This window comes from Hemiscyllium ocellatum, chromosome 1 (assembly GCF_020745735.1).
Source record: "Hemiscyllium ocellatum isolate sHemOce1 chromosome 1, sHemOce1.pat.X.cur, whole genome shotgun sequence".
NCBI lineage: Eukaryota > Metazoa > Chordata > Chondrichthyes > Orectolobiformes > Hemiscylliidae > Hemiscyllium > Hemiscyllium ocellatum.
The window spans coordinates 138188587-138205428 of record NC_083401.1 but is presented as its reverse complement, the minus strand read 5'-3'; the positions used below and the strand labels follow the sequence as shown (position 1 = coordinate 138205428).

Genomic DNA, 16842 nt, shown 5'->3' with positions numbered 1-16842 from the left:
TCCTGAAGCCAACTGGATGGAAAATTAAGAGCCGGGGGGCACAGTTTCCCGCATGTGCCAGAAACACTGACTTGGAAAGCCTGCTCAATACTGCTTCTTGGCTTTTTCTCTGTTTCATTCCTTTTCAGCATGTGCCAGCCTCGTTCCTTTCACTTTTGATTCTTAATCATTTATATTAAGCATCTCTCATGCCTCTCCTAATATCTTTTTGCTCCTCACATCCAACTCTCAGTTTGTGTATCAAAGGTAATGGATTTCAAAGTATTGTCCAAGACCCAATCTTCAGGTATTCAATATGACTTTCCCTACAGCATAATGTGAAGTGGGTGGATGTGTGGCATTTGGTTGCATGGTTTTCAGTATCATTAACAACTCCTGAAGCAGTCTCTTTCTACATACAGGAAGACCTAGACGACATTCAGTGTGTCTGACAAATGGCAAGTGACCTTTGTGATACATGACTGCCAGACTGTCACCAACTGCAACAAGAGAGAACCAAACCATTTCCCCTTGCCAAATCATGGAGCCAACTATAAGGTGTGAAAGGGGTGATTTAAATGCCTAGACACACAAGGGTCTAATAGCAGGAGTTGGTAGTGAGACCAAGGAGGCTGCATTAAAAGCAGGAAATTTGCAATTTAAGTATAATTCAGGCAGGAATAGCTTATTAAGGCTGCAGGAGCCACACTTTATTTGAGAGATTCATCTGAAAGGATGGGCATTGTTAATTATGTTGTGAAATGCAAAAAATCATTCCCTTTTGGCTGTGAGAAGACAGGAAATCTCCACTTTGTCTAGAAAATTTGGAAAACCCACACTTTTGCTGCTGAATGTGGAAAACCAATATTTTGATGAGAAAATCTCCAGTAAATAGTAAAGAGAGACAGTGTTGTTGTATTACAGAATTAGAAACCTTTAAGACAAGGAAAATAAAGCAACATTACTGTATTGAAAATGTAAGAATATACTTCTGAAAAAGTTGGTATAATACAAAATTAAAAGCTTTTAAAGCAAGGAATAAAAGTAGCATTGCGAAATGGTGGAAGCAGATAATGTTGAAGGTATAAAGAACATAGATACTTTTGATAAGATTCTACATCATTCGACAGTTCCTTTAGTTCGAGAACAAACAAAGCGCTTGAAAGAGCAAGATTTAACGGAAGAGTTCAGTATTCAGGGGAATCCATTCATTCACATGCTGAGGGTCTTCTCTCCAAGATGATCCTCCTCTGTCTGAACTTCCAAGTTTGAGGGAGGACGGCAGGATGGAGTGGCAGGACCTGGCCTCCTCTATAATGTCCTCAATGTGTGTGTGTGGTTCCTCCTCAAACTGAGTACTTTCTCACACCTTGCTACCTGCTTGTGAAGTGATCCTCCTTCCCCTGTCACCATAGCATCAGTGCTGAGGATGGATGTCTCTCCAGCGGCCCTGGCTATTCATGGCAGTTACTATGGAGGCAGACAGTCACATGACACAATGCGCTGGTGCAGTGTCTGAGCCAATGCGGGCCATTGTGTCCCACATACCTGCCTGCTGCTCATGATCCTACCTGTGTTTATGAATCCTCCAAAACAAAATTGACGGTCCTCAAATTTGGCAAAACAATGCAAGATTCAGGCTTGGGTTCCGTACCTTGAGCGTCGTTAGAATAACATGGGAGGCTAAGTGGGAATTTAATGTGATGATCACAGTTGCAGAACAAAGAGAAACGTTCGTGAAAGCAATCACCCGATTTGTGTTTGGTCAACAAAGTGCACATTGCAATTATAAGATATAGTATACCAGATTGAAAAAAAGAGTTCAGGTAAATTGCTGTTTCATCTGGAAAGAATATCTGGGGTCTCGAACAGTGGGAAGTGAAGCAATAGTTATTAGTTATCACATTGAATTAAGAAGATCACAGCTTGGTTATGACAATAATCATAGTGTAAAGGGAACAAAATTATATTCCTCATCACTTGCTGATAATCTTTATTACAGCTATGTTTGCAATTTCAAAACATGTCACTCACAGTTTGACATTTTCCAATTCTTGTTTGCATAAAAGATTTCTAGGCTTTGAGCCTAGTTACCTGATAGCCATGCACCCAGACTAAGAAAAGGGAAGGCAGACAGATACACAAATACTAGTCCATCATTTTGATATCTGTGTATGGATTTGGTTTTGTATCTTTGTCTGCATGGGTTTTGTTGAAGTGTTCTGTGTTTTTCTTCCAATTTCTTGCACATTGTCATAGTTGTATCTCACAGTCATTCCTTTCAGCTGTTACACCTCTTATTAATTCCAATGCTCCTGCTCATTCCTTAGTCCTTTGGATTATTCAGAAGACAACCACTCCACAAGACAAAGCTCTGGAATATGTAGCACTACACTGCATTGCCTGAGGCACTCACCATATGATATCTGCGAATATACCTAGATTGACAGGGCATCAGTAGTGCACATTATGCTCAAGAGCATTAATTGCCAAGAGCATTTGGGACTGTAACAAGTCAGATTTAAAATTTATTTAGCATCAAGACCAGTACCTGTGGTGTCGATGGGATTCAGAACTTGGCGCTGCTTGTGGGATAATCTTTTCCATTGCCCATTATTGCCCAATTGCTGGCAAATGTAACTAACTCGAATGTGAGGGTGTTATTGGTGGCTGTTTCACCAGCTAAACCTCGCTCTGAGTCCCCAAAGGAGCAAAGAAAGAAATGTGCAAGAAGAATTGAAGTGTGCTCTCTAAAATATAAGAGTTAAATATTAATGAAAGCATTTCATCAAAGACAGATGGCAAAGAGTTGACAACAATGAGAAAATATAGAATATAATAATATGATTTGAACAACAACTATTTAATAGATTTGTTTCTTTAACTAGTACATAGTAACCATGAACAGCAATGTAATCTTTACATTGTTAATAATCAGGATAATTGAAGCAAAACAACAGGAGAATACCATTAACACCCATTTCCTCCATTTGTTAAAAGTGATAGTGAAAGATTAAATAACAACTAAAGTGGATGGGGGTGCCGTTTCTTCACCCCATCCTACCAACTAGTTGAGAAAGAATTGACATAAAGGAAAATATTATTGGAAAACTACTAAGACATAAAAGTTTGTATCTCACCTATGGTAGTGATGATCAAATATTGTACCAACATTTTGTCCTGTGCTAACATGAAAGTATACAAATTACACAAACATAAACTTTTTGTTTGCCTGGAAATTTTTTGGTACTTTGCTGATTGTTAAGCATCTTGATGGATTTTTGTTTGTGTTAGTCGTTTTAACAGAGAATAACAGTGGAGCCAGGTGCAGACAACCTTTAGTGTGCCAACAGAGATACACACTGTACTGTCTGGGATGCTCAGTGGCTGAGATGTTGTTTCGGTACTTGATATAAGATAAGGAGAATATGATAATTACGTTAAAGCATTTGGGATCTATATACAAAGAAATGTGAATACCTGGAAAACAAATAGTCTTAAGTGCGGTATTTAGTGATTCTAATTTTGGTAATCAGTCTATTATAGGAATATTATTGTACAAAGAGATATTTTGCATTGTCCTCTCCTTTGCACAGCCCACTCCTGCAAAAATCATAATTGGTCATAATTGTGGCCATAGTCATAAGATGGTCTTACAAAAGCATAAGGCTACCTTATCTTTCTACCCATGTGTGACCTGGAAATCTTGTCCAGAATCTCTATCTACCTTTACAGTTCTTCAATCTCTGCCAAAAAATAGACTTTTATAAAAGGGCAAGAATATAAATTATACCAGTGAGTTGAGAAAATTTGCTGAAGGGAGTTAATTTTAACATTAAAAATGGGAGGTTTGGTGTTAAGAGGTAACAGTTTTAAAGTTTCAAATGTGGCCACACTGTTCTCTTCTAATTTTACTGGACAGCCAATCTTTGCCAAAAGGTAAGTTGCCTATTTACATATTAAGCTGGCGCTCTCAGACCTTAAGAAAGCCAGCAATTAAAGGGAATGGAGGATTCTTCCTGAAAAAAATGTCTTTAAGCAATCTTTCTCTATCAGGAGCATCAGGGGTGCTGCCTCCCAGCCTTAAATAAAATAATAAAGGGAGAAAGAGAGGATTGGGATGAACAGTCTGAATATACAGAAGGTAGAGAAAGATCAACCACTCAACAGTACTGAGGTGGCAGCAGCATTCATCATGTAACACCAGTCACCAGCTCAGATACTGGAGGAAATAGTAACTCATGAGATAGTTCTTTAAAGGGCAAGTTTGCAGATGGCTTCTGTTGAATGGAATTTTGGTGAAGACTTTAATAGGAAAGGATGCAAGAGAACCCTTAAGATGCATTGGCAGGCCGGTCAGACCACTGTCTGGGAGCATGGAGGAGTCTACCTCCAATGTGATGCATAGCATTGATTAGAGCTCGAAACCCAGACTTTCTACAGTGGGGGGGATGGACAGCTGCACTACATCACTGGCAACCATGGCCAAAACAGAGCACCCAGTGGTTAATATCTCAGCTTCCACTGCAGCACGGTTAGAGACCACCCAATGTCTCAATGCTGCTTTTGAATCTCTGATGAAGGTCACAGGCTCTACAGGCAAGGATCTATGCAATTGGAGCTGAGGGTCTCTGTGCTGAATAGGCCACTTACAGCAATCCATCTGCGATTTGCAGATTACTCAGATTACAGGAATATTTTGGTTACACATTGAAGATTTGTACTATCAAGGACACGTTCTGTGGCACCATCTACCATTGCTCCCCAGATACCCAATGCATCACTGATGACTTCCTGCTTTGTCATGTTTGCAGAGGAGTTCCCTTCAGACATTAGGAAACTCTTATACAATGAAATCCTGAAATCCCAGATGGTCAATACGAAGCCAAGATTTCATATTTGGGCAACACCAGAATAGCCTTGCATGTCACTCAGCAAAGACCACCTGGTAGACAAAGAGATTGGAACGACAATATGGAGATTGAATCTGCTGTTTTCTTTCAGTATCATAGTAAAGGTGTTCCCACCATGACTTCTCCAACAGTAGCTGTTGAGAAGATGTTTTCACTTGAGGGTGAGCAGTGAAATGAGGGGCAATACAGAACAGTTATTAACAAATCATTTACAGAATTCAGGAGGAACTGCTTTGCAAGGTGAGTAGTTGGAATATAGAATTGTATCCACAAAGATTACTTTAAACAAATAGCAACTGCTCACAGGGATTGACAAAGTAGACAGAGAGAGGATGTTACCTCTTGTGGGGCAATCTGAAAAGAGACATCATAGTTTTAGGATAAGGGCCAGCACATTCAAAACAGAGATGAGCAGGAGCTACTTCTCTTTAAGTGTCATGAATGTGTGGAGACCGGTGGATGCCGGGACATTGATTAAATTTAAGGAGGAGATAGATAGGTTTTTAATTAGTAATGAGTTGAAGGTTTATGGAAAGTGGGCAGGAAAAGTGGAGTTGGTGTTAAGCTGAAATCATTCCTGATGAAGGGCTCTGGCCCGAAACGTCAAATTTCCTGTTCCTTGGATGCTGCCTAACCTGCTGTGCTTTAACCAGCAACACATTTTCAGCTCTTAAGCTGAAATCAGCCATGATCATATTAATGGCACAGCAGGCTCAAGGGGCAGCAATTGTCTACTCCTGCTCCAAGGTCTTGTGCTGTTATGTTCTTTTAAGGAGAAGCTAGATAAACACATGACCAGGGAAAGATATACAGTCATCTTGATGAAAGTGATGTTGCGCCTGCCACACAGTGTGTTTTAATTCTTATACCAACGAAAGAACTGTGAGTCGACTCTTAATAATAAAAGAAATATTTATTTATTACGATTAATACAATAACGACAATACACTGTAAACTTATAATTTACTCTACAAATTTCTCTGTGCTTTAACTTAACTCTGAATGATCACATGCCACCACACCAGAACTTGGCTTTCTCCCCATGGTTTCAACGGTGTCTTCACTTCTCGATGGTTATTCTCGAGTTACAGTCCAGAGCGTGGTATTGCAGAGATTCTTATACTCCAAAGTCTCCATTCCCTTTTCGCATGAGTCTTGAGTTTCCTCCAATAGATCGCTCCAGCTCAATCACTCTGACCAATCGGACCCAACCAGGCTTTGGTACATTGCTCAACTAGGCGAAAGTGAGGACTGCAGATGCTGGAGATTAGAGTCGAGAGTGTGGTGCTGGAAAAGCACAGCAGGTCAGGCAGCATCCGATTTTCGTGCTCCTCAGATGCTGCCTGATCTGCTGTGTTTTTCCAGCACCATGCTCGACTCTTTGGTATGTTGATGGTAGGGTGGCCCTTAGACATCTGTTCCTAGAGGTGCTGGGTGCACGTAGCCTCCTCCAAATAAGGATGTGAGGTACCTCCATGTCTGGTACACACTCGGTGTTTCCAATCACCCTGAGGATGATGTCCACTGCCTCCATTCAAACCCAAATTAGTGTGTGTATTGTAGGGTATACAACTACCAAGTTGCAAACTGTGTTGGTGACTGCAGCCTGTCTGAATTCTACAGTATTGTTTATTCCCACAGTCACTTTAGTCAAGGCTGGGTTCCATTTCCCAGCATGCTTTAATCATTGTCCATCTTTTGTAACTCCATGATCAGTTCATCATTTTCCATCATAAGTTCATTGTATTGAATAGCCTGTCCAGTCACAGTGATGTGGAAAAATTTCTTCTGTAGTGTAAACACTGACACAGACCAGTTACACCAAATTTAAGAACTCAATGTAAATACAAGGATTTCTTGATTATTCTGTATGCTTACACTCAGCTAGATTGAATGACATCTCTCATCCATCATCTTAAGACCTCGTAATGTGTCACAAATAAGATTAGAAGATTTAAACCAGTTAAAAAAAGATAACCAGATATGTAATACCCAAAGGATATTAATAATGTTACTTTAAGAATATTTTGAAATCAATGATCCACATCTGTATAATCTACTTAAATGTATAATCAGAGATAACAAAGCAGTAATGCAAAGACTTAAAGAAAGTAAAATATCCAACCTATGCAATTTACAGTTCTCTGTGAATGCTTCATTAATATGATTCTATTAATAATACACCAGAGATGACTAGCAGTCATGAGCCATATGTGTGATGGAAAATGTGGCTTTTTGAATGTTTTGTTTAGCTGTCCAATGCACCTGCCCCAATAACAGATGCAATTATAACACAGTGCATGATCATCTACAGCAAGTGTCATTTCCTTCTGTTCTGATTGAACTAATTTATATCTACCTTTTAACTAAATCACTGCTAATTCTAATATTATGTATGTTACAAAGTGCAAAGAAAATATTGTTAGTATTCCTGTGCCAGTTATTTTCTTAATTTAAACTTGTCAGTGAGCTGCAGCAAAGTAAACTGCATGAGAAAAAAGCTTTTAAAATTAGTTATTTCTGTGGACATACAATGGGTTACAGCTGTTAAATCTTTAAGTTTACAATTTTTAATAACAAAACTCAGTTAAATTACAATCAAGCACACCCATAAATCTACAGTTTGTTTCAGTCTGTTCTTTTTTTCCCACGTTAACATTTACAAGTATGCCCAGAATTCATAACTATATTCCAAGACGAGACTATAATCAATGCCCTATCAAGCTGCTAATCTGAGATGCTTTGGAAAAAAGATTTAGAATGAATAATGTTCCCAAGCTACAAATTGAAAATCTTCATCATTTTTTTCAGCTATCTCTCCATCAAAACTTGCCTGTGTTTTAATGTGGACAGAATAAAAAGTAAATCTAAATCCTGAACTATATAGTTAAAACAAGCATTGGCTTTTTGATTTAAGAAAATCAGAGGTGTTATTTGAAAAATATTGACTTTTTATTTCATGCCCATTCTAGTGGTAAACCACATTGAAAATCGTGTTTGGGATCTGAGGTTCATCGATCAGGATGATTTTCCAATTCATCAAAGAGTATGAAAAATTGAATTTTGAACTGCATCCTACTTCAAGATCTAAACAATGATTAAGAATAGAAACAAGATGCTTTAGAAATATTTACTAAATATCAGGTAATATATTAAACTTGGAAGTATTTTTTTAACAACAGAAAGTAGAATGCTGGTTTTCACTGTTATACGTTACTGGTCAATATGTTAATGACCCAACTCTACATTTTTGCCACACATCTGGTTTGAGGTAAATAACGAATGAGACAATTATATTAAACCCAGGATACATAGAGACTATTCCGTCTTACCCAGAGTTGGGTAACTCTTTTGTCGTTTTTTTTTAAACTAAGTACCATTTAGAGGGGAAGTTCCAAATTCTCTTAATAATTGAAATGGTTTTAACTGCAAATGAGTAAATAATGTTGATGGACGATTCTGGAATCGACACTTTTAAATATTTCTGGAATGATTTTGAATTCAACTATTTTAACTTAAATGCACTTCACTTTCCTTAGGGAAATCCCCCTTTCAGTTTTTATGCAACCTCTCTGAAGTCCAACAGCAGGAGAAAATGTGAGTAAACAGCATAAGAATAGAAGACCAACGTATCATTCTCTGAACGAGGAAAAAAAGTAAAATTTAGTCACCTGAATAAAAGATATTGTTGTATTATTGAGGCAAAGAGATGTCATCATTAATATGGAAGAATAGTGTGAAGAGAAAAGTGAGAGAGAGGTAATGTGATAATATGAAATTGTGAGAGAGAGAAAAAACGAGAAGTTTAAAGCAATTGTCATGCCCAGTCATGATTTGGAGATGCTAATGTTGGACTGGGATGTACAAAATTAAAAATCACACAGCACTAGGTTATAGTCCAACTGGTTTAATTGGAAGCGCACTAACTTTCGGAGCACAGCTCCTTCATCAAGTGGTTGTGGAGTATAAGATTGTAAGACAGAATTTATAGCAAAAGTTTACAGTGTAATGTAACTGAAATTATATCTAATTATTATATACAATTTCAGTTACATCACACTGTAAACTTTTGCTATAAATTCTGTGTCTTACAATCTTAAACTCCACAACCACCTGATGAAGGAGCAGCGTTACAAAAACAGTGCTTCCAATTAAACTATAACCTGGTGTTGTGTGATTTTTAACATCATGCCCTGCCATATTGTAAACTTTGAGTCAATACCTTTGAACATCAGACACAAATAAATTGTTCAGAAGGCTGCCACAAATAAGGTGACTTTTGGGTTTTGGGATTACAGATAGGGTCAATTCTCTTGCAAATAATTAATTAAATATGGATGAAATTGAACAACACCTCACAGCCATCTATGGCTCAAGACAAAAAGATTGTGGAGTGTCCAGTCTGAATGGCATCCAAAGAAAGATCAAATTTCCATGGCCACTATCAACTTCCTATTGTATTCTGGTGGCCTTCACACCAACACCAGACATGCTGGGCCTCTGAAGAGTTAACCCATAACAGAAGATATGAAATAAACACCTTACTTGAAAGTACGTTTAACTTGTGAAAAGTATATGGTGAGACTTTTTTTTGTGAGAATCCAAAAAGAAAGAAGGAGCTTTCCCAGCCTATTTGAATTTCAAGTTCACTTGAGAGCTAACGTCAGAAATCATCAGTAAGCAGAGATTGTGTCAAGTGGAATCTGTAGAAGTCCATTATCTTTTAACTGTATTCAATCGGTGTATGGGTGTATGACTGCGTGTGGATGGTATGCATGAGATTGAGTGTCAGACAAAAAGATTGTGGAGGGTCCAGTCTGAATGACTCCATGTTTCATACGGCACCAAAAGAAAGATCAAATTTCCAATTTCCAATTTCCAACTCTAATAAATGATTAGAGTGTGAGAGTCAATCACCTTTTATAACCTTACAAAGGCTAGCTACTGCACAATATAATTGCAACCCCCCCAAGGGTAATGAAGTACACATCTATTACCATATGAGAGCAAACACATTATGCCTATGATGCAAGATAGAATTGAGGAAAGGGGTTAAGACTAAAGGAATGAAAGACAGAGGTAAAGGAAAAAAAAGTGAGAGATGGGGAAAGTAGAAAATTGAAAAAGAAGAAAAAAAATGAAGATAATAGACAGAAAAACATCACAAGAGTGAGCATAAATGAAAAAGTGGCAATGAGGAAGAATACTGACTATCGGGAGAAACTTACAAGAAAGACAAACAAATGGGTAACGAGGGTGAGAATAGGCCCCCTCAAAGAGCAGCAAGGTGGACTTTTTGTGGAGCCGCAGGAGATGGGGAGATACGAAATTAGTATTTTGCATCAGTATTTACTGTGGAAAAGGACATGGAAGGTACAGAAGCTGGGGAAATAGATGGTGACATCTTGAAAAATGGCCATATTACAGAGGAGGAAGTGCCGGATGTCTTGAAATACATAAAAGTGGCTAAATCCCCAGGACCTGATCAGGTGTAGACAAAAGTGAGGACCGCAGATGCTGGAGATCAGAGTCAAGATTAGAGTGGTGCTGGAAAAGCACAGCAGGTCAGGGAGCATTCAAGGAGCAGGAAAATCAACGTTTTGGGCAAAAGCCCTTCATCAGGAATGAGGTAGGGAGCCTCCGGGGTGGAGGGAAATGGGGGGGGGGGGGGGGGGGGTAGCTGGGGAGAAGGTAGCTAGTTGGATGGAGTTGGGGATGAAGGGGATAGGTCAGAGAGGAGGGTGGAGTGGATAGGTGGGAAGTGAGATTGGCGGGCAGGACAGTTCATGAGGATGGTGCTGAGCTGGCAGATTGGAACTGGGGTAAGGTGGGGGAAGGGGAAATGAGGCAACTGGTGAAGTCCACATTGATGCCCTGGGGTTGAAGTGTTCCGAGGTGGAAGATGAGGAAGATCAGGTGTACCCGAGAACTCTGTGAGAAGCTAAGGAAGTGATTACTGGGCCTCTTACTCAGATATTTATATCATCGATAGTCACAGGTGAGGTGCCAGAAGACTGGAGTTTGGATAACATGGTGCCACTGTTGAAGAAGAGTGGTAAGGATAAGCCAGGGAACTATAGACCAGTGAGCCTGACGTTGCTGTTGGAAAGTTGTTGGAAGGAATCCTGAGGGACAGGATGTACATGTGTTTGGAAAGGCAAGGACTGATTCGGGATAGTCAACATGGCTTTGTGTGTGGGAAATCATATCTCACAAATTTGATTGGGTTATTTGAAGAAGTAACAAAGAGGATTGATGAGGGCAGAGTGGTAGATGTGATCTACATGGACTTCAGTAAGGCGTTCGACAAGGTTCCCCATGGGAGACTGGTTAGCAAGGTTAGATCTCATGGAATACAGTTCTATTTGGATATAGAACTGGCTCAAAGGTAGAAAACAGAGGGTGGTGGTGAAGGGTCGTTTTTCAGACTGGAGGCCTGAGACCAGTGGAGTGCCACAAGGATCAGTGTTGGGTCCACTACTTTTTATCATTTATATAAATAATTTGGATGTGAGCATAAGAGATAGAGTTAGTAAGTTTGCAGATGACACCAAAATTGGAGTGTAGAGGACAGCGAAGAGGGTTATCTCAGATTACAACAGGATCTTGACCAGATGGGCCAATGAGCTGAGAAGTGGCAGATGGACTTAATTTAGATAAATATGAGGTGCTGCATTTTGGGAAAGCAAACCTTAGCAGGACTTATATACTTACTGGTAAAGTCCTCGGGAGTACTGCTGAACAGAGTCCTTGGAGTGCAGGTTCATAGCTCCTTGAAAGTGAAGTCACAGGTAGATAGGATAGTGAAGAAGGCGTTTGGTATGCTTTCCTTTATTGGTCAGAGTATTGAGTATAGGAATTGGGAGGTCATGTTGCAACTATACAGGACATTGGTTAGACCACTGTTGGAATATTGCTTGCAATTTGGTCTCCTTCCTATCAGAAGGATGTTGTAAAACTTGAAAGGGTTCAGAAAAGATTAACAAGGACGTTGCCAGGGTTGGAGGATTTGAGCTATAGGGAGAGGCTGAATAGACTGGGGCTGTTTTCACTGGAGCATCAGAGGTTGAGAGGTGACCTTATAGAGGTTTATAAAATCTTAAGGGCATGGGTAGGATAAATAGGCAAAGTCTTTTCCCTGAAGTGGAGGACTCCAAAATTAGAGGGCATAGGTTTTGGGTGAAAGGGGGAAGATATAAAAGAGACCTAAGGGGCAACGTTTTCATACAGAGGATGGTACGTGTATGGGATGAGCTGCCAGAGGAAGTGGTGGAGGTTGGTACAATTGCAACATTTAAAAGGCATTTGGATACAACAAAGACAGAGACTGAGAGAATGACAAAGGCAAGGACAGAACGGTGAGCAGTTTGAGACAGATATTGTGTCAAGAGGGAATGAGAGTGAACAAAGGACTGAGGGAACATACAGACATATAACCATTTGAATGAAGAGCGCTGGCAGACCATTCAGTCTCTCAAGACACTCAGCAATTCAATAAAATTTTGGCAGATCTACTTGTAACCTTTATTCTCCTCTCAACCATCCACCTTGGCTCCTTTGTCAATCAAGGATCGAAATAACAGCCTGAAAAATATGCAGTGATCCTACCTCCCCTCTCGGGAATAAAATGCCACAGACTAATGATCCTCGGAGAGATAAAGAAATCTTTATCTCTGTTTTAAATGGGATTTTACGCTGTGTTCTTCCAGTTTCTCCACATGAATAAGGAAAGATAAAAGTGAATGAGAGGTAGTAGTATATTTGAAAAGAGTAAAAAAAAAGATTTACACTGACAGAGGGAATCAGAGAGGTTGAGAAGCACTGGGCTTGTGTTTGTGTGAGATGGAGAGAAAGGCAGACAGCGTGCGAAAGAGGAAGCGAAGGTCGGGGACTGGACAATGAGACAGGAAAGGAATCAGAAAATACAATCCAGATGCAGAAAACCAAGTTTTGGAACTGTCATGCTCATAGCTAAAGCTGCAATGTTTGGGATAAAGAATCCTGCGCAGCCTGCTGATCACGGAACTCAGATTTCCAAAATGCATTCCTGGTATGAGGAAATCTGTGCCAGGGCTATGAATCCGTAAAGAGTTCCCTTCGAGTTAAATATCATGCCCCCATATTAGTAGAGGGTTACAGGGTTATTTTACAGTTCTGAGCCCTGTACCATTGAACAATGTAGGGAAAGACATTTCAGGGAGAAGGTCTTTAAAGATTTCCAAGGTTTGGTAAGTTTGTACATAACATAGATTAATACAAGTACTTTGGTTAAAACTAGCATATTTTGAGTCCTGTCAAAAACACTGAAAAGAATTCCAAAGTGAATATTATTGGAGCAAAAGCATTTTTTCCTAATGATAAATACTGACAGTTGTTAATGTCTATTATGTGTATAAAACGGTCAGTGCATTGTGATATGATCAAGAAAATGCAATGAAATAATATGATGCCTGAACAAGAATAGCAGACACTGTCCTGACGGACTAACTGTACCTGTACCTCTGAGCCGTGAGTTGTATGTGATGCTGACACTATCTGAAGGGGTTTGTTATGTGTAGTGTTGGGAAATCCTGCTCCGGGTTTTGAGGGTGCTCGGGGGCTGTGTTTGCTGCCGGGGCAGGAACAGGCGGCTCCTGCTGCCTGCAGCTTCCCGACAGGACGGCGTGAAGGCGCTTTTAAGGTCCTGTGCTTGGAACCTTAACCGTGTCTTCTGTCCCCGCCATGGGAGGTCAGGTTCTCTGTCTCCGGCTGTACACTCCCGAGCTACCCGGGCAACAATGTAACCGGCAGCAGCGAGGCGGGAGGAGAGGGATAATGCTGGTGGGGGAGAGAGAGAGAGAGAGTGACAGCCCTGGGATAGAGAGAGAACGACAGTCCCGAGGACAGTGAGAGCGAGAGAGTGTGACAGCCTAGAGAGAGAGAGAGAGAGTATCAGCCGGGTCGGGGGTGGTGGTGGGTGTGACGGTCCAGGCAAAGTGTGAGAGACAGAGTGACAGTCTAGAGAGAGACAGTCTAGGGAGAGACAGTGTGACAGTCTGGGAGAGAGAGAGTGACAGTCTAGGGAGAGTGGGAAAGTGACAGTCTAGGGACAGAGAGAGAGTGACAGTCTGGGGAGAGAGCGAGAGAGTGACAGTCTGGGGAGAGAGAGTGAAACAGTCTGGGGAGAGAGCGAGAGAGTGACAGTCTGGGGAGAGAGAGTGAAACAGTCTGGGGAGAGAGAGAGAGACAGTCTAGGGAGAGAGAGTGACAGTCTAAGGAGAGAGAGTGACAGTCTAGGGAGAGAGAGTGAGTGACAGTCGAGAGAGAGAGTGACAGTCTAGGGAGAGAGAAAGAGTGTCAGTCTATGGAGAGAGAGAGAGTGACCGTCTATGGAGGGAGAGAGTGAGACTGTCTGGGGAGAGAGAGAGAGTGACAGTCTAGGGTGAGAGAGAGTGACAGTCTAGGGAGAGAGAGTGACAGTCTAAGGAGAGAGAGAGTGACAGTCTAGGGAGAGAGAGAGTGACAGTCTAGGGAGAGTAAGAGTCTGGGGGGTGAGAGAGAGAGAGTGACAGTCCGGGGGGGAAGAGAGAGAGAGTGACAGTCTGGGGAGAGGGGGAGAGTGTTACAGTCTAGGAAGAGAGGGGGGAGTGTTACAGACTAAAGAGAGATGGGGAGAGTGATAGTCTAGGGAGAGAGAATGTCTATGAGAGAGAGTGACAATCTAGGGGGAAGAGAGAGATAGTGACAGTCTAAGGAGAGAGAGAATGTCAGTCTAAGGAGAGAGAGAGAGTGTCAGTCTAAGGAGTGAGAGAGTGTGTCAATCTGGGGAGGGAGAGAGAGAGAGTGACAGTCTAGGGAGAGAGAGTGTGACAGCCTAGGGAGAGAGAGAGTGACCGTCTAGGGAGACAGTGTCAGTCTAGGGAAAAGTGACAGTCTAGGGAAGAGTGACAGTCTAGGGAGAGAGAGGGAGTGACAGTCTAGGGAGAGAGAGAGAGAGAGAGAGAGTGACTGTCTAGGGAGAGAGAGAGTGTCAGTCTAGGGAGGGAGAGAGAGTGACTGTCTAGGGAGAGAGAGAGTGTCAGTCTAGGGAGAGAGAGAGTGACAGTCTAGGGTGAGAGAGAGTGACAGTCTAGGGAGAGACAGAGAGTGAATGTCTAGGGAGAGAGAGTGACTGTCTAGGGAGAGAGTGACTGTCTAGGGAGAGAAAGAGTGTCAGTCTAGGAAGGGGCGCGAGTGACAGTCTGGGGTCATGGAGCGAGAGAGTGACAGTCTAGGGAGAGAGAGAGAGAGAGACTGTCTAGGGAGAGAGAGTGACTGTCTAGGGAGAGAGAGTGACTGTCTAGGGAGAGAGAGATTGTCTAGGGAGAGAGAGAGTGTCAGTCTAGGGAGGGAGAGAGAGATGTCAGTCTAGGGAGAGAGAGAGTGACAGTCTGGGGTCATGGAGCGAGAGAGTGACTGTCTAGGGAGAGAGAGTGACTGTCTAGGGAGAGAGAGTGACTGTCTAGGGAGAGAGTGACTGTCTAGGGAGAGAGAGTGACAGTCTAGGGAGAGAGAGAGTGACAGTCTAGGGACAGAGAGAGTGACAGTCTAGAGGGAGAGAGAGAGTGACAGACTAGGGAGAGAGAAAGACTGTCAGTCTAGGGTGAGAGAGTGACAGTCTAGGAGGAGAGAGAGAGAGTGTCAGTCTAGGGAGGGAGAGAGAGAGAGTGACAGTCTAGGGTGAGAGAGAGTGACAGTCTAGGGAGAGACAGAGAGTGAATGTCTAGGGAGAGAGAGTGACTGTCTAGGGAGAGAGTGACTGTCTAGGGAGAGAAAGAGTGTCAGTCTAGGAAGGGGCGCGAGTGACAGTCTGGGGTCATGGAGCGAGAGAGTGACAGTCTAGGGAGAGAGAGAGAGAGAGACTGTCTAGGGAGAGAGTGACTGTCTAGGGAGAGAGAGTGACTGTCTAGGGAGAGAGAGTGACTGTTTAGGGAGAGAGTGACTGTCTAGGGAGAGAGAGAGTGTCAGTCTAGGGAGGGAGAGAGAGTGACAGTCTAGGGAGAGAGAGAGAGAGAGAGAGAGAGATGTCAGTCTAGGGAGAGAGAGAGATGTCAGTCTAGGGAGAGAGTGAGAGTGACAGTCTAGGGATAGAGGGAGAGAGAGAGAGTGTGACAGTCTAGGGAGAGAGAGAGTGACAGTCTCGGGAGAGAGAGAGAGTGACAGTCTCGGGAGAGAGAGAGAGTGACGGTCTGGGGACAGGGAGCGAGAGAGTGACAGTCTAGGGAGAGAGGGAGAGAGAGAGAGTGTGACAGTCTAGGGAGAGAGAGAGTGACAGTCTCGGGAGAGAGAGAGAGTGACAGTCTCGGGAGAGAGAGAGAGTGACGGTCTGGGGACAGGGAGAGACAGAGTAACAGTTAAGGAAGAGAGGCAGAGAGTGACAGTCTAGGGAGAGAGAGTGACAGTCTAGGGTGAAAGAGTGACAGTCTAGGGAAAGAGAGAGAGTGACAGTCTAGGGAAAGAGAGAGAGTGACAGTTTAGGGAGAGAGAGAGTGACAGTCTAGGGAGAGAGAGAGAGAGTGACAGTCTAGGAAGGGGGGAGAGTGACAGTCTGGGGTCATGGAGTGAGAGAGTGACAGTCTAGGGAGAGAGAGAGTGACTGTCTAGGGAGAGAGAGTGACTGTCTAGAGAGAAAGTGACTGTCTAGGGAGAGAGTGACTGTCTAGGGAGAGAGTGACTGTCTAGGGAGAGAGAGTGACTGTCTAGAGAGAGAGAGTGACAGTCTAGGGAGAGAGTGACTGTCTAGGGAGAGAGAGAGAGTGTCAGTCTAGGGAGGGAGAGAGAGTGTCCGTCTGGGGAGGGAGACAGAGTGACAGTCTAGGGAGAGAGGGAGAGAGAGAGTGACAGTCTAGGAAGGCTGGGGAGAGTGACAGTCTAGAGAGAGAGGGAGAGAGAGAGTGACGGTGTAGAAAGGGGTGAGAGTGACAGTCTGGAG

At 42.3% G+C, this 16842-nt stretch overlaps 1 protein-coding gene across 2 annotated transcripts in view; it reads left to right on the top strand.

The window, feature by feature from the left end:
• The first annotated feature begins 13004 nt into the window (after positions 1-13004).
• pde5ab (phosphodiesterase 5A, cGMP-specific, b) overlaps positions 13005-16842 on the top strand; it is a 175523-nt gene continuing 171685 nt past the window's right edge. The window contains exon 1 of one of the 2 annotated variants that reach the window (XM_060832412.1): positions 13005-13120. The gene's annotated coding sequence lies outside the window, so the exon portion shown is untranslated. The remainder of the gene's footprint in view (positions 13121-16842) is intronic. The other variant, XM_060832403.1, reaches the window with a different exon arrangement.